At 48.1% G+C, this 17,869-nt stretch overlaps 51 non-coding genes and 1 pseudogene across 51 annotated transcripts; all 52 read left to right on the top strand.

Annotated features, from left to right (window-relative positions):
• Window positions 1-78: 78 nt before the first annotated feature.
• Window positions 79-197, top strand: LOC145016707 (5S ribosomal RNA). The gene has a single exon (XR_013666274.1). It is a non-coding gene; the product is annotated as a 5S ribosomal RNA (ribosomal RNA).
• Window positions 198-424: 227 nt separating this feature from the next.
• LOC145016659 (5S ribosomal RNA) lies at window positions 425-543 on the top strand. Its single transcript, XR_013666262.1, has one exon. It is a non-coding gene; the product is annotated as a 5S ribosomal RNA (ribosomal RNA).
• Window positions 544-768: 225 nt separating this feature from the next.
• LOC145025940 (5S ribosomal RNA) lies at window positions 769-887 on the top strand. The gene has a single exon (XR_013673931.1). It is a non-coding gene; the product is annotated as a 5S ribosomal RNA (ribosomal RNA).
• A 224-nt stretch (window positions 888-1,111) lies between these two features.
• On the top strand, window positions 1,112-1,230 carry LOC145016603 (5S ribosomal RNA). The gene has a single exon (XR_013666250.1). It is a non-coding gene; the product is annotated as a 5S ribosomal RNA (ribosomal RNA).
• Window positions 1,231-1,454: 224 nt separating this feature from the next.
• On the top strand, window positions 1,455-1,573 carry LOC145025315 (5S ribosomal RNA). Its single transcript, XR_013673336.1, has one exon. It is a non-coding gene; the product is annotated as a 5S ribosomal RNA (ribosomal RNA).
• A 225-nt stretch (window positions 1,574-1,798) lies between these two features.
• Window positions 1,799-1,917, top strand: LOC145025909 (5S ribosomal RNA). Its single transcript, XR_013673901.1, has one exon. It is a non-coding gene; the product is annotated as a 5S ribosomal RNA (ribosomal RNA).
• A 224-nt stretch (window positions 1,918-2,141) lies between these two features.
• Window positions 2,142-2,260, top strand: LOC145016558 (5S ribosomal RNA). Its single transcript, XR_013666238.1, has one exon. It is a non-coding gene; the product is annotated as a 5S ribosomal RNA (ribosomal RNA).
• Window positions 2,261-2,485: 225 nt separating this feature from the next.
• On the top strand, window positions 2,486-2,604 carry LOC145016502 (5S ribosomal RNA). The gene has a single exon (XR_013666221.1). It is a non-coding gene; the product is annotated as a 5S ribosomal RNA (ribosomal RNA).
• A 224-nt stretch (window positions 2,605-2,828) lies between these two features.
• On the top strand, window positions 2,829-2,947 carry LOC145016440 (5S ribosomal RNA). The gene has a single exon (XR_013666206.1). It is a non-coding gene; the product is annotated as a 5S ribosomal RNA (ribosomal RNA).
• A 227-nt stretch (window positions 2,948-3,174) lies between these two features.
• On the top strand, window positions 3,175-3,293 carry LOC145016393 (5S ribosomal RNA). Its single transcript, XR_013666192.1, has one exon. It is a non-coding gene; the product is annotated as a 5S ribosomal RNA (ribosomal RNA).
• A 225-nt stretch (window positions 3,294-3,518) lies between these two features.
• LOC145025939 (5S ribosomal RNA) lies at window positions 3,519-3,637 on the top strand. Its single transcript, XR_013673930.1, has one exon. It is a non-coding gene; the product is annotated as a 5S ribosomal RNA (ribosomal RNA).
• Window positions 3,638-3,861: 224 nt separating this feature from the next.
• On the top strand, window positions 3,862-3,980 carry LOC145016341 (5S ribosomal RNA). The gene has a single exon (XR_013666180.1). It is a non-coding gene; the product is annotated as a 5S ribosomal RNA (ribosomal RNA).
• Window positions 3,981-4,204: 224 nt separating this feature from the next.
• On the top strand, window positions 4,205-4,323 carry LOC145025314 (5S ribosomal RNA). Its single transcript, XR_013673335.1, has one exon. It is a non-coding gene; the product is annotated as a 5S ribosomal RNA (ribosomal RNA).
• A 225-nt stretch (window positions 4,324-4,548) lies between these two features.
• Window positions 4,549-4,667, top strand: LOC145016275 (5S ribosomal RNA). Its single transcript, XR_013666167.1, has one exon. It is a non-coding gene; the product is annotated as a 5S ribosomal RNA (ribosomal RNA).
• Window positions 4,668-4,891: 224 nt separating this feature from the next.
• On the top strand, window positions 4,892-5,010 carry LOC145016215 (5S ribosomal RNA). Its single transcript, XR_013666156.1, has one exon. It is a non-coding gene; the product is annotated as a 5S ribosomal RNA (ribosomal RNA).
• A 225-nt stretch (window positions 5,011-5,235) lies between these two features.
• LOC145016159 (5S ribosomal RNA) lies at window positions 5,236-5,354 on the top strand. The gene has a single exon (XR_013666143.1). It is a non-coding gene; the product is annotated as a 5S ribosomal RNA (ribosomal RNA).
• Window positions 5,355-5,578: 224 nt separating this feature from the next.
• On the top strand, window positions 5,579-5,697 carry LOC145016102 (5S ribosomal RNA). Its single transcript, XR_013666132.1, has one exon. It is a non-coding gene; the product is annotated as a 5S ribosomal RNA (ribosomal RNA).
• Window positions 5,698-5,923: 226 nt separating this feature from the next.
• LOC145016045 (5S ribosomal RNA) lies at window positions 5,924-6,042 on the top strand. The gene has a single exon (XR_013666119.1). It is a non-coding gene; the product is annotated as a 5S ribosomal RNA (ribosomal RNA).
• Window positions 6,043-6,266: 224 nt separating this feature from the next.
• Window positions 6,267-6,385, top strand: LOC145015993 (5S ribosomal RNA). The gene has a single exon (XR_013666107.1). It is a non-coding gene; the product is annotated as a 5S ribosomal RNA (ribosomal RNA).
• A 225-nt stretch (window positions 6,386-6,610) lies between these two features.
• LOC145015931 (5S ribosomal RNA) lies at window positions 6,611-6,729 on the top strand. The gene has a single exon (XR_013666093.1). It is a non-coding gene; the product is annotated as a 5S ribosomal RNA (ribosomal RNA).
• Window positions 6,730-6,953: 224 nt separating this feature from the next.
• Window positions 6,954-7,072, top strand: LOC145025912 (5S ribosomal RNA). The gene has a single exon (XR_013673905.1). It is a non-coding gene; the product is annotated as a 5S ribosomal RNA (ribosomal RNA).
• A 224-nt stretch (window positions 7,073-7,296) lies between these two features.
• On the top strand, window positions 7,297-7,415 carry LOC145015854 (5S ribosomal RNA). The gene has a single exon (XR_013666074.1). It is a non-coding gene; the product is annotated as a 5S ribosomal RNA (ribosomal RNA).
• Window positions 7,416-7,641: 226 nt separating this feature from the next.
• On the top strand, window positions 7,642-7,760 carry LOC145015788 (5S ribosomal RNA). Its single transcript, XR_013666041.1, has one exon. It is a non-coding gene; the product is annotated as a 5S ribosomal RNA (ribosomal RNA).
• A 224-nt stretch (window positions 7,761-7,984) lies between these two features.
• LOC145015718 (5S ribosomal RNA) lies at window positions 7,985-8,103 on the top strand. Its single transcript, XR_013666004.1, has one exon. It is a non-coding gene; the product is annotated as a 5S ribosomal RNA (ribosomal RNA).
• Window positions 8,104-8,327: 224 nt separating this feature from the next.
• Window positions 8,328-8,446, top strand: LOC145025911 (5S ribosomal RNA). The gene has a single exon (XR_013673904.1). It is a non-coding gene; the product is annotated as a 5S ribosomal RNA (ribosomal RNA).
• Window positions 8,447-8,670: 224 nt separating this feature from the next.
• On the top strand, window positions 8,671-8,789 carry LOC145015639 (5S ribosomal RNA). Its single transcript, XR_013665985.1, has one exon. It is a non-coding gene; the product is annotated as a 5S ribosomal RNA (ribosomal RNA).
• Window positions 8,790-9,015: 226 nt separating this feature from the next.
• On the top strand, window positions 9,016-9,134 carry LOC145015575 (5S ribosomal RNA). Its single transcript, XR_013665945.1, has one exon. It is a non-coding gene; the product is annotated as a 5S ribosomal RNA (ribosomal RNA).
• Window positions 9,135-9,358: 224 nt separating this feature from the next.
• LOC145026509 (5S ribosomal RNA) lies at window positions 9,359-9,477 on the top strand. The gene has a single exon (XR_013674479.1). It is a non-coding gene; the product is annotated as a 5S ribosomal RNA (ribosomal RNA).
• Window positions 9,478-9,701: 224 nt separating this feature from the next.
• LOC145015504 (5S ribosomal RNA) lies at window positions 9,702-9,820 on the top strand. Its single transcript, XR_013665903.1, has one exon. It is a non-coding gene; the product is annotated as a 5S ribosomal RNA (ribosomal RNA).
• Window positions 9,821-10,046: 226 nt separating this feature from the next.
• LOC145015440 (5S ribosomal RNA) lies at window positions 10,047-10,165 on the top strand. The gene has a single exon (XR_013665874.1). It is a non-coding gene; the product is annotated as a 5S ribosomal RNA (ribosomal RNA).
• Window positions 10,166-10,389: 224 nt separating this feature from the next.
• On the top strand, window positions 10,390-10,508 carry LOC145015374 (5S ribosomal RNA). Its single transcript, XR_013665855.1, has one exon. It is a non-coding gene; the product is annotated as a 5S ribosomal RNA (ribosomal RNA).
• A 224-nt stretch (window positions 10,509-10,732) lies between these two features.
• LOC145015308 (5S ribosomal RNA) lies at window positions 10,733-10,851 on the top strand. The gene has a single exon (XR_013665830.1). It is a non-coding gene; the product is annotated as a 5S ribosomal RNA (ribosomal RNA).
• Window positions 10,852-11,075: 224 nt separating this feature from the next.
• On the top strand, window positions 11,076-11,194 carry LOC145015240 (5S ribosomal RNA). The gene has a single exon (XR_013665803.1). It is a non-coding gene; the product is annotated as a 5S ribosomal RNA (ribosomal RNA).
• A 224-nt stretch (window positions 11,195-11,418) lies between these two features.
• LOC145015179 (5S ribosomal RNA) lies at window positions 11,419-11,537 on the top strand. Its single transcript, XR_013665776.1, has one exon. It is a non-coding gene; the product is annotated as a 5S ribosomal RNA (ribosomal RNA).
• Window positions 11,538-11,761: 224 nt separating this feature from the next.
• LOC145015107 (5S ribosomal RNA) lies at window positions 11,762-11,880 on the top strand. The gene has a single exon (XR_013665751.1). It is a non-coding gene; the product is annotated as a 5S ribosomal RNA (ribosomal RNA).
• A 224-nt stretch (window positions 11,881-12,104) lies between these two features.
• Window positions 12,105-12,223, top strand: LOC145015041 (5S ribosomal RNA). The gene has a single exon (XR_013665711.1). It is a non-coding gene; the product is annotated as a 5S ribosomal RNA (ribosomal RNA).
• A 224-nt stretch (window positions 12,224-12,447) lies between these two features.
• Window positions 12,448-12,566, top strand: LOC145014968 (5S ribosomal RNA). Its single transcript, XR_013665688.1, has one exon. It is a non-coding gene; the product is annotated as a 5S ribosomal RNA (ribosomal RNA).
• Window positions 12,567-12,790: 224 nt separating this feature from the next.
• On the top strand, window positions 12,791-12,909 carry LOC145025554 (5S ribosomal RNA). Its single transcript, XR_013673565.1, has one exon. It is a non-coding gene; the product is annotated as a 5S ribosomal RNA (ribosomal RNA).
• A 224-nt stretch (window positions 12,910-13,133) lies between these two features.
• Window positions 13,134-13,252, top strand: LOC145014901 (5S ribosomal RNA). Its single transcript, XR_013665669.1, has one exon. It is a non-coding gene; the product is annotated as a 5S ribosomal RNA (ribosomal RNA).
• A 224-nt stretch (window positions 13,253-13,476) lies between these two features.
• LOC145026619 (5S ribosomal RNA) lies at window positions 13,477-13,595 on the top strand. The gene has a single exon (XR_013674582.1). It is a non-coding gene; the product is annotated as a 5S ribosomal RNA (ribosomal RNA).
• Window positions 13,596-13,821: 226 nt separating this feature from the next.
• LOC145014836 (5S ribosomal RNA) lies at window positions 13,822-13,940 on the top strand. The gene has a single exon (XR_013665647.1). It is a non-coding gene; the product is annotated as a 5S ribosomal RNA (ribosomal RNA).
• A 226-nt stretch (window positions 13,941-14,166) lies between these two features.
• LOC145014763 (5S ribosomal RNA) lies at window positions 14,167-14,285 on the top strand. Its single transcript, XR_013665609.1, has one exon. It is a non-coding gene; the product is annotated as a 5S ribosomal RNA (ribosomal RNA).
• Window positions 14,286-14,511: 226 nt separating this feature from the next.
• On the top strand, window positions 14,512-14,630 carry LOC145027698 (5S ribosomal RNA; annotated as a pseudogene).
• A 186-nt stretch (window positions 14,631-14,816) lies between these two features.
• On the top strand, window positions 14,817-14,935 carry LOC145014707 (5S ribosomal RNA). The gene has a single exon (XR_013665583.1). It is a non-coding gene; the product is annotated as a 5S ribosomal RNA (ribosomal RNA).
• Window positions 14,936-15,160: 225 nt separating this feature from the next.
• Window positions 15,161-15,278, top strand: LOC145027143 (5S ribosomal RNA). The gene has a single exon (XR_013675081.1). It is a non-coding gene; the product is annotated as a 5S ribosomal RNA (ribosomal RNA).
• A 225-nt stretch (window positions 15,279-15,503) lies between these two features.
• On the top strand, window positions 15,504-15,622 carry LOC145028205 (5S ribosomal RNA). Its single transcript, XR_013675960.1, has one exon. It is a non-coding gene; the product is annotated as a 5S ribosomal RNA (ribosomal RNA).
• A 224-nt stretch (window positions 15,623-15,846) lies between these two features.
• On the top strand, window positions 15,847-15,965 carry LOC145025722 (5S ribosomal RNA). The gene has a single exon (XR_013673723.1). It is a non-coding gene; the product is annotated as a 5S ribosomal RNA (ribosomal RNA).
• Window positions 15,966-16,190: 225 nt separating this feature from the next.
• On the top strand, window positions 16,191-16,308 carry LOC145027326 (5S ribosomal RNA). Its single transcript, XR_013675252.1, has one exon. It is a non-coding gene; the product is annotated as a 5S ribosomal RNA (ribosomal RNA).
• A 224-nt stretch (window positions 16,309-16,532) lies between these two features.
• LOC145028193 (5S ribosomal RNA) lies at window positions 16,533-16,651 on the top strand. Its single transcript, XR_013675948.1, has one exon. It is a non-coding gene; the product is annotated as a 5S ribosomal RNA (ribosomal RNA).
• A 224-nt stretch (window positions 16,652-16,875) lies between these two features.
• LOC145025720 (5S ribosomal RNA) lies at window positions 16,876-16,994 on the top strand. The gene has a single exon (XR_013673721.1). It is a non-coding gene; the product is annotated as a 5S ribosomal RNA (ribosomal RNA).
• Window positions 16,995-17,219: 225 nt separating this feature from the next.
• LOC145027325 (5S ribosomal RNA) lies at window positions 17,220-17,337 on the top strand. Its single transcript, XR_013675251.1, has one exon. It is a non-coding gene; the product is annotated as a 5S ribosomal RNA (ribosomal RNA).
• Window positions 17,338-17,561: 224 nt separating this feature from the next.
• Window positions 17,562-17,680, top strand: LOC145028182 (5S ribosomal RNA). The gene has a single exon (XR_013675935.1). It is a non-coding gene; the product is annotated as a 5S ribosomal RNA (ribosomal RNA).
• Window positions 17,681-17,869: the final 189 nt, after the last annotated feature.

Genomic DNA, 17,869 nt, shown 5'->3' with positions numbered 1-17,869 from the left:
TCCCACGCCACGCGTACCAAAACAAAGGAGGTTCTGCGTCTTGTAACACATAAAAACAATAAACATGGATAGTATTTCGGGTGCGATCATACCAGCACTAATGCACCGGATCCCATCAGAACTCCGCAGTTAAGCGTGCTTGGGCGAGAGTAGTACTAGGATGGGTGACCCCCTGGGAAGTCCTCGTGTTGCACCCCCCCCTTTTTTCGTTGTCCGTTTGCGTTTTTTCTAGATTTTACGTGTTTTTTTTTTCCCTTTCTTTCTTGCTATTTCTATGCTCGGCTGCCATCCGGTTCGTGGTTGATGGTTTTCGTATTTTTGTAACGGAGCCGATCGGTCACGTGGGTCCCACGCCACGCGTACCAAAACAAAGGAGGTTCTGCGTCTTGTAACACATAAAAACAATAAACATGGATAGTATTTCGGGTGCGATCATACCAGCACTAATGCACCGGATCCCATCAGAACTCCGCAGTTAAGCGTGCTTGGGCGAGAGTAGTACTAGGATGGGTGACCCCCTGGGAAGTCCTCGTGTTGCACCCCCCCTTTTTTCGTTGTCCGTTTGCGTTTTTTCTACATTTTACGTGTTTTTTTTTCCCTTTCTTTCTTGATATTTCTATGCTCGGCTGCCCTCCGGTTCGTGGTTGATGGTTTTCGTATTTTTGTAACGGAGCCGATCGGTCACGTGGGTCCCACGCCACGCGTACCAAAACAAAGGAGGTTCTGCGTCTTGTAACACATAAAAACAATAAACATGGATAGTATTTCGGGTGCGATCATACCAGCACTAATGCACCGGATCCCATCAGAACTCCGCAGTTAAGCGTGCTTGGGCGAGAGTAGTACTAGGATAGGTGACCCCCTGGGAAGTCCTCGTGTTGCACCCCCCTTTTTTCGTTGTCCGTTTGCGTTTTTTCTAGATTTTACGTGTTTTGTTTTTCCCTTTCTTTCTTGCTATTTCTATGCTCGGCTGCCCTCCGGTTCGTGGTTGATGGTTTCGTATTTTTGTAACGGAGCCGATCGGTCACGTGGGTCCCACGCCACGCGTACCAAAACAAAGGAGGTTCTGCGTCTTGTAACACATAAAAACAATAAACATGGATAGTATTTCGGGTGCGATCATACCAGCACTAATGCACCGGATCCCATCAGAACTCCGCAGTTAAGCGTGCTTGGGCGAGAGTAGTACTAGGATGGGTGACCCCCTGGGAAGTCCTCGTGTTGCACCCCCCTTTTTTCGTTGTCCGTTTGCGTTTTTTCTAGATTTTACGTGTTTTGTTTTTCCCTTTCTTTCTTGCTATTTCTATGCTCGGCTGCCCTCCGGTTCGTGGTTGATGGTTTCGTATTTTTGTAACGGAGCCGATCGGTCACGTGGGTCCCACGCCACGCGTACCAAAACAAAGGAGGTTCTGCGTCTTGTAACACATAAAAACAATAAACATGGATAGTATTTCGGGTGCGATCATACCAGCACTAATGCACCGGATCCCATCAGAACTCCGCAGTTAAACGTGCTTGGGCGAGAGTAGTACTAGGATGGGTGACCCCCTGGGAAGTCCTCGTGTTGCACCCCCCTTTTTTCGTTGTCCGTTTGCGTTTTTTCTAGATTTTACGTGTTTTGTTTTTCCCTTTCTTTCTTGCTATTTCTATGCTCGGCTGCCCTCCGGTTCGTGGTTCATGGTTTTCGTATTTTTGTAACGGAGCCGATCGGTCACGTGGGTCCCACGCCACGCGTACCAAAACAAAGGAGGTTCTGCGTCTTGTAACACATAAAAACAATAAACATGGATAGTATTTCGGGTGCGATCATACCAGCACTAATGCACCGGATCCCATCAGAACTCCGCAGTTAAGCGTGCTTGGGCGAGAGTAGTACAAGGATGGGTGACCCCCTGGGAAGTCCTCGTGTTGCACCCCCCTTTTTTCGTTGTCCGTTTGCGTTTTTTCTAGATTTTACGTGTTTTGTTTTTCCCTTTCTTTCTTGCTATTTCTATGCTCGGCTGCCCTCCGGTTCGTGGTTGATGGTTTCGTATTTTTGTAACGGAGCCGATCGGTCACGTGGGTCCCACGCCACGCGTACCAAAACAAAGGAGGTTCTGCGTCTTGTAACACATAAAAACAATAAACATGGATAGTATTTCGGGTGCGATCATACCAGCACTAATGCACCGGATCCCATCAGAACTCCGCAGTTAAGCGTGCTTGGGCGAGAGTAGTACTAGGATGGGTGACCCCCTGGGAAGTCCTCGTGTTGCACCCCCCTTTTTTCGTTGTCCGTTTGCGTTTTTTCTAGATTTTACGTGTTTTGTTTTTCCCTTTCTTTCTTGCTATTTCTATGCTCGGCTGCCCTCCGGTTCGTGGTTCATGGTTTTCGTATTTTTGTAACGGAGCCGATCGGTCACGTGGGTCCCACGCCACGCGTACCAAAACAAAGGATGTTCTGCGTCTTGTAACACATAAAAACAATAAAGATGGATAGTATTTCGGGTGCGATCATACCAGCACTAATGCACCGGATCCCATCAGAACTCCGCAGTTAAGCGTGCTTGGGCGAGAGTAGTACTAGGATGGGTGACCCCCTGGGAAGTCCTCGTGTTGCACCCCCCTTTTTTCGTTGTCCGTTTGCGTTTTTTCTAGATTTTACGTGTTTTGTTTTTCCCTTTCTTTCTTGCTATTTCTATGCTCGGCTGCCCTCCGGTTCGTGGTTGATGGTTTCGTATTTTTGTAACGGAGCCGATCGGTCACGTGGGTCCCACGCCACGCGTACCAAAACAAAGGAGGTTCTGCGTCTTGTAACACATAAAAACAATAAACATGGATAGTATTTCGGGTGCGATCATACCAGCACTAATGCACCGGATCCCATCAGAACTCCGCAGTTAAGCGTGCTTGGGCGAGAGTAGTACTAGGATGGGTGACCCCCTGGGAAGTCCTCGTGTTGCACCCCCCCCTTTTTTCGTTGTCCGTTTGCGTTTTTTCTAGATTTTACGTGTTTTTTTTTTCCCTTTCTTTCTTGCTATTTCTATGCTCGGCTGCCATCCGGTTCGTGGTTGATGGTTTTCGTATTTTTGTAACGGAGCCGATCGGTCACGTGGGTCCCACGCCACGCGTACCAAAACAAAGGAGGTTCTGCGTCTTGTAACACATAAAAACAATAAACATGGATAGTATTTCGGGTGCGATCATACCAGCACTAATGCACCGGATCCCATCAGAACTCCGCAGTTAAGCGTGCTTGGGCGAGAGTAGTACTAGGATGGGTGACCCCCTGGGAAGTCCTCGTGTTGCACCCCCCCTTTTTTCGTTGTCCGTTTGCGTTTTTTCTACATTTTACGTGTTTTTTTTTCCCTTTCTTTCTTGATATTTCTATGCTCGGCTGCCCTCCGGTTCGTGGTTGATGGTTTTCGTATTTTTGTAACGGAGCCGATCGGTCACGTGGGTCCCACGCCACGCGTACCAAAACAAAGGAGGTTCTGCGTCTTGTAACACATAAAAACAATAAACATGGATAGTATTTCGGGTGCGATCATACCAGCACTAATGCACCGGATCCCATCAGAACTCCGCAGTTAAGCGTGCTTGGGCGAGAGTAGTACTAGGATAGGTGACCCCCTGGGAAGTCCTCGTGTTGCACCCCCCTTTTTTCGTTGTCCGTTTGCGTTTTTTCTAGATTTTACGTGTTTTGTTTTTCCCTTTCTTTCTTGCTATTTCTATGCTCGGCTGCCCTCCGGTTCGTGGTTGATGGTTTCGTATTTTTGTAACGGAGCCGATCGGTCACGTGGGTCCCACGCCACGCGTACCAAAACAAAGGAGGTTCTGCGTCTTGTAACACATAAAAACAATAAACATGGATAGCATTTCGGGTGCGATCATACCAGCACTAATGCACCGGATCCCATCAGAACTCCGCAGTTAAGCGTGCTTGGGCGAGAGTAGTACTAGGATGGGTGACCCCCTGGGAAGTCCTCGTGTTGCACCCCCCTTTTTTCGTTGTCCGTTTGCGTTTTTTCTAGATTTTACGTGTTTTGTTTTTCCCTTTCTTTCTTGCTATTTCTATGCTCGGCTGCCCTCCGGTTCGTGGTTGATGGTTTCGTATTTTTGTAACGGAGCCGATCGGTCACGTGGGTCCCACGCCACGCGTACCAAAACAAAGGAGGTTCTGCGTCTTGTAACACATAAAAACAATAAACATGGATAGTATTTCGGGTGCGATCATACCAGCACTAATGCACCGGATCCCATCAGAACTCCGCAGTTAAACGTGCTTGGGCGAGAGTAGTACTAGGATGGGTGACCCCCTGGGAAGTCCTCGTGTTGCACCCCCCTTTTTTCGTTGTCCGTTTGCGTTTTTTCTAGATTTTACGTGTTTTGTTTTTCCCTTTCTTTCTTGCTATTTCTATGCTCGGCTGCCCTCCGGTTCGTGGTTCATGGTTTTCGTATTTTTGTAACGGAGCCGATCGGTCACGTGGGTCCCACGCCACGCGTACCAAAACAAAGGAGGTTCTGCGTCTTGTAACACATAAAAACAATAAACATGGATAGTATTTCGGGTGCGATCATACCAGCACTAATGCACCGGATCCCATCAGAACTCCGCAGTTAAGCGTGCTTGGGCGAGAGTAGTACTAGGATGGGTGACCCCCTGGGAAGTCCTCGTGTTGCACCCCCCTTTTTTCGTTGTCCGTTTGCGTTTTTTCTAGATTTTACGTGTTTTGTTTTTCCCTTTCTTTCTTGCTATTTCTATGCTCGGCTGCCCTCCGGTTCGTGGTTGATGGTTTCGTATTTTTGTAACGGAGCCGATCGGTCACGTGGGTCCCACGCCACGCGTACCAAAACAAAGGAGGTTCTGCGTCTTGTAACACATAAAAACAATAAACATGGATAGTATTTCGGGTGCGATCATACCAGCACTAATGCACCGGATCCCATCAGAACTCCGCAGTTAAGCGTGCTTGGGCGAGAGTAGTACTAGGATGGGTGACCCCCTGGGAAGTCCTCGTGTTGCACCCCCCTTTTTTCGTTGTCCGTTTGCGTTTTTTCTAGATTTTACGTGTTTTGTTTTTCCCTTTCTTTCTTGCTATTTCTATGCTCGGCTGCCCTCCGGTTCGTGGTTCATGGTTTTCGTATTTTTGTAACGGAGCCGATCGGTCACGTGGGTCCCACGCCACGCGTACCAAAACAAAGGATGTTCTGCGTCTTGTAACACATAAAAACAATAAACATGGATAGTATTTCGGGTGCGATCATACCAGCACTAATGCACCGGATCCCATCAGAACTCCGCAGTTAAGCGTGCTTGGGCGAGAGTAGTACTAGGATGGGTGACCCCCTGGGAAGTCCTCGTGTTGCACCCCCCTTTTTTCGTTGTCCGTTTGCGTTTTTTCTAGATTTTACGTGTTTTGTTTTTCCCTTTCTTTCTTGCTATTTCTATGCTCGGCTGCCCTCCGGTTCGTGGTTGATGGTTTCGTATTTTTGTAACGGAGCCGATCGGTCACGTGGGTCCCACGCCACGCGTACCAAAACAAAGGAGGTTCTGCGTCTTGTAACACATAAAAACAATAAACATGGATAGTATTTCGGGTGCGATCATACCAGCACTAATGCACCGGATCCCATCAGAACTCCGCAGTTAAGCGTGCTTGGGCGAGAGTAGTACTAGGATGGGTGACCCCCTGGGAAGTCCTCGTGTTGCACCCCCCCTTTTTTCGTTGTCCGTTTGCGTTTTTTCTAGATTTTACGTGTTTTTTTTTTCCCTTTCTTTCTTGCTATTTCTATGCTCGGCTGCCATCCGGTTCGTGGTTGATGGTTTTCGTATTTTTGTAACGGAGCCGATCGGTCACGTGGGTCCCACGCCACGCGTACCAAAACAAAGGAGGTTCTGCGTCTTGTAACACATAAAAACAATAAACATGGATAGTATTTCGGGTGCGATCATACCAGCACTAATGCACCGGATCCCATCAGAACTCCGCAGTTAAGCGTGCTTGGGCGAGAGTAGTACTAGGATGGGTGACCCCCTGGGAAGTCCTCGTGTTGCACCCCCCTTTTTTCGTTGTCCGTTTGCGTTTTTTCTAGATTTTACGTGTTTTGTTTTTCCCTTTCTTTCTTGCTATTTCTATGCTCGGCTGCCCTCCGGTTCGTGGTTGATGGTTTCGTATTTTTGTAACGGAGCCGATCGGTCACGTGGGTCCCACGCCACGCGTACCAAAACAAAGGAGGTTCTGCGTCTTGTAACACATAAAAACAATAAACATGGATAGTATTTCGGGTGCGATCATACCAGCACTAATGCACCGGATCCCATCAGAACTCCGCAGTTAAGCGTGCTTGGGCGAGAGTAGTACTAGGATGGGTGACCCCCTGGGAAGTCCTCGTGTTGCACCCCCCCTTTTTTCGTTGTCCGTTTGCGTTTTTTCTAGATTTTACGTGTTTTTTTTTCCCTTTCTTTCTTGCTATTTCTATGCTCGGCTGCCCTCCGGTTCGTGGTTGATGGTTTTCGTATTTTTGTAACGGAGCCGATCGGTCACGTGGGTCCCACGCCACGCGTACCAAAACAAAGGAGGTTCTGCGTCTTGTAACACATAAAAACAATAAACATGGATAGTATTTCGGGTGCGATCATACCAGCACTAATGCACCGGATCCCATCAGAACTCCGCAGTTAAGCGTGCTTGGGCGAGAGTAGTACTAGGATGGGTGACCCCCTGGGAAGTCCTCGTGTTGCACCCCTCCTTTTTTCGTTGTCCGTTTGCGTTTTTTCTAGATTTTACGTGTTTTTTTTCCCTTTCTTTCTTGCTATTTCTATGCTCGGCTGCCCTCCGGTTCGTGGTTGATGGTTTTCGTATTTTTGTAACGGAGCCGATCGGTCACGTGGGTCCCACGCCACGCGTACCAAAACAAAGGAGGTTCTGCGTCTTGTAACACATAAAAACAATAAACATGGATAGTATTTCCGGTGCGATCATACCAGCACTAATGCACCGGATCCCATCAGAACTCCGCAGTTAAGCGTGCTTGGGCGAGAGTAGTACTAGGATGGGTGACCCCCTGGGAAGTCCTCGTGTTGCACCCCCCTTTTTTCGTTGTCCGTTTGCGTTTTTTCTAGATTTTACGTGTTTTGTTTTTCCCTTTCTTTCTTGCTATTTCTATGCTCGGCTGCCCTCCGGTTCGTGGTTGATGGTTTCGTATTTTTGTAACGGAGCCGATCGGTCACGTGGGTCCCACGCCACGCGTACCAAAACAAAGGAGGTTCTGCGTCTTGTAACACATAAAAACAATAAACATGGATAGTATTTCGGGTGCGATCATACCAGCACTAATGCACCGGATCCCATCAGAACTCCGCAGTTAAGCGTGCTTGGGCGAGAGTAGTACTAGGATGGGTGACCCCCTGGGAAGTCCTCGTGTTGCACCCCCCCTTTTTTCGTTGTCCGTTTGCGTTTTTTCTAGATTTTACGTGTTTTTTTTTTCCCTTTCTTTCTTGCTATTTCTATGCTCGGCTGCCATCCGGTTCGTGGTTGATGGTTTTCGTATTTTTGTAACGGAGCCGATCGGTCACGTGGGTCCCACGCCACGCGTACCAAAACAAAGGAGGTTCTGCGTCTTGTAACACATAAAAACAATAAACATGGATAGTATTTCGGGTGCGATCATACCAGCACTAATGCACCGGATCCCATCAGAACTCCGCAGTTAAGCGTGCTTGGGCGAGAGTAGTACTAGGATGGGTGACCCCCTGGGAAGTCCTCGTGTTGCACCCCCCTTTTTTCGTTGTCCGTTTGCGTTTTTTCTACATTTTACGTGTTTTTTTTTCCCTTTCTTTCTTGCTATTTCTATGCTCGGCTGCCCTCCGGTTCGTGGTTGATGGTTTTCGTATTTTTGTAACGGAGCCGATCGGTCACGTGGGTCCCACGCCACGCGTACCAAAACAAAGGAGGTTCTGCGTCTTGTAACACATAAAAACAATAAACATGGATAGTATTTCGGGTGCGATCATACCAGCACTAATGCACCGGATCCCATCAGAACTCCGCAGTTAAGCGTGCTTGGGCGAGAGTAGTACTAGGATGGGTGACCCCCTGGGAAGTCCTCGTGTTGCACCCCCCTTTTTTCGTTGTCCGTTTGCGTTTTTTCTAGATTTTACGTGTTTTGTTTTTCCCTTTCTTTCTTGCTATTTCTATGCTCGGCTGCCCTCCGGTTCGTGGTTGATGGTTTCGTATTTTTGTAACGGAGCCGATCGGTCACGTGGGTCCCACGCCACGCGTACCAAAACAAAGGAGGTTCTGCGTCTTGTAACACATAAAAACAATAAACATGGATAGTATTTCCGGTGCGATCATACCAGCACTAATGCACCGGATCCCATCAGAACTCCGCAGTTAAGCGTGCTTGGGCGAGAGTAGTACTAGGATGGGTGACCCCCTGGGAAGTCCTCGTGTTGCACCCCCCTTTTTTCGTTGTCCGTTTGCGTTTTTTCTAGATTTTACGTGTTTTGTTTTTCCCTTTCTTTCTTGCTATTTCTATGCTCGGCTGCCCTCCGGTTCGTGGTTGATGGTTTCGTATTTTTGTAACGGAGCCGATCGGTCACGTGGGTCCCACGCCACGCGTACCAAAACAAAGGAGGTTCTGCGTCTTGTAACACATAAAAACAATAAACATGGATAGTATTTCGGGTGCGATCATACCAGCACTAATGCACCGGATCCCATCAGAACTCCGCAGTTAAGCGTGCTTGGGCGAGAGTAGTACTAGGATGGGTGACCCCCTGGGAAGTCCTCGTGTTGCACCCCCCCTTTTTTCGTTGTCCGTTTGCGTTTTTTCTAGATTTTACGTGTTTTTTTTTTCCCTTTCTTTCTTGCTATTTCTATGCTCGGCTGCCATCCGGTTCGTTGTTGATGGTTTTCGTATTTTTGTAACGGAGCCGATCGGTCACGTGGGTCCCACGCCACGCGTACCAAAACAAAGGAGGTTCTGCGTCTTGTAACACATAAAAACAATAAACATGGATAGTATTTCGGGTGCGATCATACCAGCACTAATGCACCGGATCCCATCAGAACTCCGCAGTTAAGCGTGCTTGGGCGAGAGTAGTACTAGGATGGGTGACCCCCTGGGAAGTCCTCGTGTTGCACCCCCCTTTTTTCGTTGTCCGTTTGCGTTTTTTCTAGATTTTACGTGTTTTGTTTTTCCCTTTCTTTCTTGCTATTTCTATGCTCGGCTGCCCTCCGGTTCGTGGTTGATGGTTTCGTATTTTTGTAACGGAGCCGATCGGTCACGTGGGTCCCACGCCACGCGTACCAAAACAAAGGAGGTTCTGCGTCTTGTAACACATAAAAACAATAAACATGGATAGTATTTCGGGTGCGATCATACCAGCACTAATGCACCGGATCCCATCAGAACTCCGCAGTTAAGCGTGCTTGGGCGAGAGTAGTACTAGGATGGGTGACCCCCTGGGAAGTCCTCGTGTTGTAACCCCCTTTTTTCGTTGTCCGTTTGCGTTTTTTCTACATTTTACGTGTTTTTTTTTCCCTTTCTTTCTTGCTATTTCTATGCTCGGCTGCCCTCCGGTTCGTGGTTGATGGTTTTCGTATTTTTGTAACGGAGCCGATCGGTCACGTGGGTCCCACGCCACGCGTACCAAAACAAAGGAGGTTCTGCGTCTTGTAACACATAAAAACAATAAACATGGATAGTATTTCGGGTGCGATCATACCAGCACTAATGCACCGGATCCCATCAGAACTCCGCAGTTAAGCGTGCTTGGGCGAGAGTAGTACTAGGATGGGTGACCCCCTGGGAAGTCCTCGTGTTGCACCCCCCCTTTTTTCGTTGTCCGTTTGCGTTTTTTCTAGATTTTACGTGTTTTTTTTTTCCCTTTCTTTCTTGCTATTTCTATGCTCGGCTGCCATCCGGTTCGTGGTTGATGGTTTTCGTATTTTTGTAACGGAGCCGATCGGTCACGTGGGTCCCACGCCACGCGTACCAAAACAAAGGAGGTTCTGCGTCTTGTAACACATAAAAACAATAAACATGGATAGTATTTCGGGTGCGATCATACCAGCACTAATGCACCGGATCCCATCAGAACTCCGCAGTTAAGCGTGCTTGGGCGAGAGTAGTACTAGGATGGGTGACCCCCTGGGAAGTCCTCGTGTTGCACCCCCCTTTTTTCGTTGTCCGTTTGCGTTTTTTCTAGATTTTACGTGTTTTGTTTTTCCCTTTCTTTCTTGCTATTTCTATGCTCGGCTGCCCTCCGGTTCGTGGTTGATGGTTTCGTATTTTTGTAACGGAGCCGATCGGTCACGTGGGTCCCACGCCACGCGTACCAAAACAAAGGAGGTTCTGCGTCTTGTAACACATAAAAACAATAAACATGGATAGTATTTCGGGTGCGATCATACCAGCACTAATGCACCGGATCCCATCAGAACTCCGCAGTTAAGCGTGCTTGGGCGAGAGTAGTACTAGGATGGGTGACCCCCTGGGAAGTCCTCGTGTTGCACCCCCCTTTTTTCGTTGTCCGTTTGCGTTTTTTCTACATTTTACGTGTTTTTTTTTCCCTTTCTTTCTTGCTATTTCTATGCTCGGCTGCCCTCCGGTTCGTGGTTGATGGTTTTCGTATTTTTGTAACGGAGCCGATCGGTCACGTGGGTCCCACGCCACGCGTACCAAAACAAAGGAGGTTCTGCGTCTTGTAACACATAAAAACAATAAACATGGATAGTATTTCGGGTGCGATCATACCAGCACTAATGCACCGGATCCCATCAGAACTCCGCAGTTAAGCGTGCTTGGGCGAGAGTAGTACTAGGATGGGTGACCCCCTGGGAAGTCCTCGTGTTGCACCCCCCTTTTTTCGTTGTCCGTTTGCGTTTTTTCTAGATTTTACGTGTTTTGTTTTTCCCTTTCTTTCTTGCTATTTCTATGCTCGGCTGCCCTCCGGTTCGTGGTTGATGGTTTCGTATTTTTGTAACGGAGCCGATCGGTCACGTGGGTCCCACGCCACGCGTACCAAAACAAAGGAGGTTCTGCGTCTTGTAACACATAAAAACAAAAAACATGGATAGTATTTCGGGTGCGATCATACCAGCACTAATGCACCGGATCCCATCAGAACTCCGCAGTTAAGCGTGCTTGGGCGAGAGTAGTACTAGGATGGGTGACCCCCTGGGAAGTCCTCGTGTTGCACCCCCCTTTTTTCGTTGTCCGTTTGCGTTTTTTCTAGATTTTACGTGTTTTGTTTTTCCCTTTCTTTCTTGCTATTTCTATGCTCGGCTGCCCTCCGGTTCGTGGTTGATGGTTTCGTATTTTTGTAACGGAGCCGATCGGTCACGTGGGTCCCACGCCACGCGTACCAAAACAAAGGAGGTTCTGCGTCTTGTAACACATAAAAACAATAAACATGGATAGTATTTCGGGTGCGATCATACCAGCACTAATGCACCGGATCCCATCAGAACTCCGCAGTTAAGCGTGCTTGGGCGAGAGTAGTACTAGGATGGGTGACCCCCTGGGAAGTCCTCGTGTTGCACCCCCCTTTTTTCGTTGTCCGTTTGCGTTTTTTCTACATTTTACGTGTTTTTTTTTCCCTTTCTTTCTTGCTATTTCTATGCTCGGCTGCCCTCCGGTTCGTGGTTGATGGTTTTCGTATTTTTGTAACGGAGCCGATCGGTCACGTGGGTCCCACGCCACGCGTACCAAAACAAAGGAGGTTCTGCGTCTTGTAACACATAAAAACAATAAACATGGATAGTATTTCGGGTGCGATCATACCAGCACTAATGCACCGGATCCCATCAGAACTCCGCAGTTAAGCGTGCTTGGGCGAGAGTAGTACTAGGATGGGTGACCCCCTGGGAAGTCCTCGTGTTGCACCCCCCTTTTTTCGTTGTCCGTTTGCGTTTTTTCTAGATTTTACGTGTTTTGTTTTTCCCTTTCTTTCTTGCTATTTCTATGCTCGGCTGCCCTCCGGTTCGTGGTTGATGGTTTCGTATTTTTGTAACGGAGCCGATCGGTCACGTGGGTCCCACGCCACGCGTACCAAAACAAAGGAGGTTCTGCGTCTTGTAACACATAAAAACAAAAAACATGGATAGTATTTCGGGTGCGATCATACCAGCACTAATGCACCGGATCCCATCAGAACTCCGCAGTTAAGCGTGCTTGGGCGAGAGTAGTACTAGGATGGGTGACCCCCTGGGAAGTCCTCGTGTTGCACCCCCCTTTTTTCGTTGTCCGTTTGCGTTTTTTCTAGATTTTACGTGTTTTGTTTTTCCCTTTCTTTCTTGCTATTTCTATGCTCGGCTGCCCTCCGGTTCGTGGTTGATGGTTTCGTATTTTTGTAACGGAGCCGATCGGTCACGTGGGTCCCACGCCACGCGTACCAAAACAAAGGAGGTTCTGCGTCTTGTAACACATAAAAACAATAAACATGGATAGTATTTCGGGTGCGATCATACCAGCACTAATGCACCGGATCCCATCAGAACTCCGCAGTTAAGCGTGCTTGGGCGAGAGTAGTACTAGGATGGGTGACCCCCTGGGAAGTCCTCGTGTTGCACCCCCCTTTTTTCGTTGTCCGTTTGCGTTTTTCTAGATTTTACGTGTTTTGTTTTTCCCTTTCTTTCTTGCTATTTCTATGCTCGGCTGCCCTCCGGTTCGTGGTTCATGGTTTTCGTATTTTTGTAACGGAGCCGATCGGTCACGTGGGTCCCACGCCACGCGTACCAAAACAAAGGATGTTCTGCGTCTTGTAACACATAAAAACAATAAACATGGATAGTATTTCGGGTGCGATCATACTAGCACTAATGCACCGGATCCCATCAGAACTCCGCAGTTAAGCGTGCTTGGGCGAGAGTAGTACTAGGATGGGTGACCCCCTGGGAAGTCCTCGTGTTGCACCCCCCTTTTTTCGTTGTCCGTTTGCGTTTTTTCTAGATTTTACGTGTTTTGTTTTTCCCTTTCTTTCTTGCTATTTCTATGCTCGGCTGCCCTCCGGTTCGTGGTTGATGGTTTCGCATTTTTGTAACGGAGCCGATCGGTCACGTGGGTCCCACGCCACGCGTACCAAAACAAAGGAGGTTCTGCGTCTTGTAACACATAAAAACAATAAACATGGATAGTATTTCGGGTGCGATCATACCAGCACTAATGCACCGGATCCCATCAGAACTCCGCAGTTAAGCGTGCTTGGGCGAGAGTAGTACTAGGATGGGTGACCCCCTGGGAAGTCCTCGTGTTGCACCCCCCTTTTTTCGTTGTCCGTTTGCGTTTTTTCTAGATTTTACGTGTTTTGTTTTTCCCTTTCTTTCTTGCTATTTCTATGCTCGGCTGCCCTCCGGTTCGTGGTTGATGGTTTCGTATTTTTGTAACGGAGCCGATCGGTCACGTGGGTCCCACGCCACGCGTACCAAAACAAAGGAGGTTCTGCGTCTTGTAACACATAAAAACAATAAACATGGATAGTATTTCGGGTGCGATCATACCAGCACTAATGCACCGGATCCCATCAGAACTCCGCAGTTAAGCGTGCTTCGGCGAGAGTAGTACTAGGATGGGTGACCCCCTGGGAAGTCCTCGTGTTGCACCCCCCCTTTTTTCGTTGTCCGTTTGCGTTTTTTCTAGATTTTACGTGTTTTTTTTTTCCCTTTCTTTCTTGCTATTTCTATGCTCGGCTGCCATCCGGTTCGTGGTTGATGGTTTTCGTATTTTTGTAACGGAGCCGATCGGTCACGTGGGTCCCACGCCACGCGTACCAAAACAAAGGAGGTTCTGCGTCTTGTAACACATAAAAACAATAAACATGGATAGTATTTCGGGTGCGATCATACCAGCACTAATGCACCGGATCCCATCAGAACTCCGCAGTTAAGCGTGCTTGGGCGAGAGTAGTACTAGGATGGGTGACCCCCTGGGAAGTCCTCGTGTTGCACCCCCCCTTTTTTCGTTGTCCGTTTGCGTTTTTTCTAGATTTTACGTGTTTTTTTTTTCCCTTTCTTTCTTGCTATTTCTATGCTCGGCTGCCATCCGGTTCGTGGTTGATGGTTTTCGTATTTTTGTAACGGAGCCGATCGGTCACGTGGGTCCCACGCCACGCGTACCAAAACAAAGGAGGTTCTGCGTCTTGTAACACATAAAAACAATAAACATGGATAGTATTTCGGGTGCGATCATACCAGCACTAATGCACCGGATCCCATCAGAACTCCGCAGTTAAGCGTGCTTGGGCGAGAGTAGTACTAGGATGGGTGACCCCCTGGGAAGTCCTCGTGTTGCACCCCCCCTTTTTTCGTTGTCCGTTTGCGTTTTTTCTAGATTTTACGTGTTTTTTTTTTCCCTTTCTTTCTTGCTATTTCTATGCTCGGCTGCCATCCGGTTCGTGGTTGATGGTTTTCGTATTTTTGTAACGGAGCCGATCGGTCACGTGGGTCCCACGCCACGCGTACCAAAACAAAGGAGGTTCTGCGTCTTGTAACACATAAAAACAATAAACATGGATAGTATTTCGGGTGCGATCATACCAGCACTAATGCACCGGATCCCATCAGAACTCCGCAGTTAAGCGTGCTTGGGCGAGAGTAGTACTAGGATGGGTGACCCCCTGGGAAGCGTTTTTTCTAGATTTTACGTGTTTTGTTTTTCCCTTTCTTTCTTGCTATTTCTATGCTCGGCTGCCCTCCGGTTCGTGGTTGATGGTTTCGTATTTTTGTAACGGAGCCGATCGGTCACGTGGGTCCCACGCCACGCGTACCAAAACAAAGGAGGTTCTGCGTCTTGTAACACATAAAAACAATAAACATGGATAGTATTTCGGGTGCGATCATACCAGCACTAATGCACCGGATCCCATCAGAACTCCGCAGTTAAGCGTGCTTGGGCGAGAGTAGTACTAGGATGGGTGACCCCCTGGGAAGTCCTCGTGTTGCACCCCCCTTTTTTCGTTGTCCGTTTGCGTTTTTTCTAGATTTTACGTGTTTTGTTTTTCCCTTTCTTTCTTGCTATTTCTATGCTCGGCTGCCCTCCGGTTCGTGGTTCATGGTTTTCGTATTTTTGTAACGGAGCCGATCGGTCACGTGGGTCCCACGCCACGCGTACCAAAACAAAGGATGTTCTGCGTCTTGTAACACATAAAAACAATAAACATGGATAGTATTTCGGGTGCGATCATACAGCACTAATGCACTGGATCCCATCAGAACTCCGCAGTTAAGCGTGCTTGGGCGAGAGTAGTACTAGGATGGGTGACCCCCTGGGAAGTCCTCGTGTTGCACCCCCCCTTTTTTCGTTGTCCGTTTGCGTTTTTTCTAGATTTTACGTGTTTTGTTTTCCCTTTCTTTCTTGCTATTTCTATGCTCGGCTGCCCTACGGTTCGTGGTTGATGGTTTTCGTATTTTTGTAACGGAGCCGATCGGACACGTGGGTCCCACGCCACGCGTACCAAAACAAAGGAGGTTCTGCGTCTTGTAACACATAAAAACAATAAACATGGATAGTATTTCGGGTGCGATCATACCAGCACTAATGCACCGGATCCCATCAGAACTCCGCAGTTAAGCGTGCTTGGGCGAGAGTAGTACTAGGATGGGTGACCCCCTGGGAAGTCCTCGTGTTGCACCCCTCCTTTTTTCGTTGTCCGTTTGCATTTTTTCTAGATTTTACGTGTTTTTTTTCCCTTTCTTTCTTGCTATTTCTATGCTCGGCTGCCCTCCGGTTCGTGGTTGATGGTTTTCGTATTTTTGTAACGGAGCCGATCGGTCACGTGGGTCCCACGCCACGCGTACCAAAACAAAGGAGGTTCTGCGTCTTGTAACACATAAAAACAATAAACATGGATAGTATTTCGGGTGCGATCATACCAGCACTAATGCACCGGATCCCATCAGAACTCCGCAGTTAAGCGTGCTTGGGCGAGAGTAGTATTAGGATGGGTGACCCCCTGGGAAGTCCTCGTGTTGCACCCCCCCTTTTTTCGTTGTCCGTTTGCGTTTTTTCTACATTTTACGTGTTTTTTTTTCCCTTTCTTTCTTGCTATTTCTATGCTCGGCTGCCCTCCGGTTCGTGGTTGATGGTTTTCGTATTTTTGTAACGGAGCCGATCGGTCACGTGGGTCCCACGCCACGCGTACCAAAACAAAGGAGGTTCTGCATCTTGTAACACATAAAAACAATAAACATGGATAGTATTTCCGGTGCGATCATACAGCACTAATGCACTGGATCCCATCAGAACTCCGCAGTTAAGCGTGCTTGGGCGAGAGTAGTACTAGGATGGGTGACCCCCTGGGAAGTCCTCGTGTTGCACCCCCCCTTTTTTCGTTGTCCGTTTGCGTTTTTTCTAGATTTTACGTGTTTTGTTTTCCCTTCTTTCTTGCTATTTCTATGCTCGGCTGCCCTACGGTTCGTGGTTGATGGTTTTCGTATTTTTGTAACGGAGCCGATCGGTCACGTGGGTCCCACGCCACGCGTACCAAAACAAAGGAGGTTCTGCGTCTTGTAACACATAAAAACAATAAACATGGATAGTATTTCGGGTGCGATCATACCAGCACTAATGCACCGGATCCCATCAGAACTCCGCAGTTAAGCGTGCTTGGGCGAGAGTAGTACTAGGATGGGTGACCCCCTGGGAAGTCCTCGTGTTGCACCCCTCCTTTTTTCGTTGTCCGTTTGCATTTTTTCTAGATTTTACGTGTTTTTTTTCCCTTTCTTTCTTGCTATTTCTATGCTCGGCTGCCCTCCGGTTCGTGGTTGATGGTTTTCGTATTTTTGTAACGGAGCCGATCGGTCACGTGGGTCCCACGCCACGCGTACCAAAACAAAGGAGGTTCTGCGTCTTGTAACACATAAAAACAATAAACATGGATAGTATTTCGGGTGCGATCATACCAGCACTAATGCACCGGATCCCATCAGAACTCCGCAGTTAAGCGTGCTTGGGCGAGAGTAGTATTAGGATGGGTGACCCCCTGGGAAGTCCTCGTGTTGCACCCCCCCTTTTTTCGTTGTCCGTTTGCGTTTTTTCTACATTTTACGTGTTTTTTTTTCCCTTTCTTTCTTGCTATTTCTATGCTCGGCTGCCCTCCGGTTCGTGGTTGATGGTTTTCGTATTTTTGTAACGGAGCCGATCGGTCACGTGGGTCCCACGCCACGCGTACCAAAACAAAGGAGGTTCTGCATCTTGTAACACATAAAAACAATAAACATGGATAGTATTTCCGGTGCGATCATACAGCACTAATGCACTGGATCCCATCAGAACTCCGCAGTTAAGCGTGCTTGGGCGAGAGTAGTACTAGGATGGGTGACCCCCTGGGAAGTCCTCGTGTTGCACCCCCCCTTTTTTCGTTGTCCGTTTGCGTTTTTTCTAGATTTTACGTGTTTTGTTTTCCCTTCTTTCTTGCTATTTCTATGCTCGGCTGCCCTACGGTTCGTGGTTGATGGTTTTCGTATTTTTGTAACGGAGCCGATCGGTCACGTGGGTCCCACGCCACGCGTACCAAAACAAAGGAGGTTCTGCGTCTTGTAACACATAAAAACAATAAACATGGATAGTATTTCGGGTGCGATCATACCAGCACTAATGCACCGGATCCCATCAGAACTCCGCAGTTAAGCGTGCTTGGGCGAGAGTAGTACTAGGATGGGTGACCCCCTGGGAAGTCCTCGTGTTGCACCCCTCCTTTTTTCGTTGTCCGTTTGCATTTTTTCTAGATTTTACGTGTTTTTTTTCCCTTTCTTTCTTGCTATTTCTATGCTCGGCTGCCCTCCGGTTCGTGGTTGATGGTTTTCGTATTTTTGTAACGGAGCCGATCGGTCACGTGGGTCCCACGCCACGCGTACCAAAACAAAGGAGGTTCTGCGTCTTG

This window comes from Lactuca saligna, chromosome 1 (genome assembly GCF_052625555.1).
Source record: "Lactuca saligna cultivar CGN05327 chromosome 1, ASM5262555v1, whole genome shotgun sequence".
NCBI lineage: Eukaryota > Viridiplantae > Streptophyta > Magnoliopsida > Asterales > Asteraceae > Lactuca > Lactuca saligna.
The sequence above is the reverse complement of the archived record's forward strand: the minus strand, read 5'-3'. Positions and strand labels throughout refer to the sequence as shown.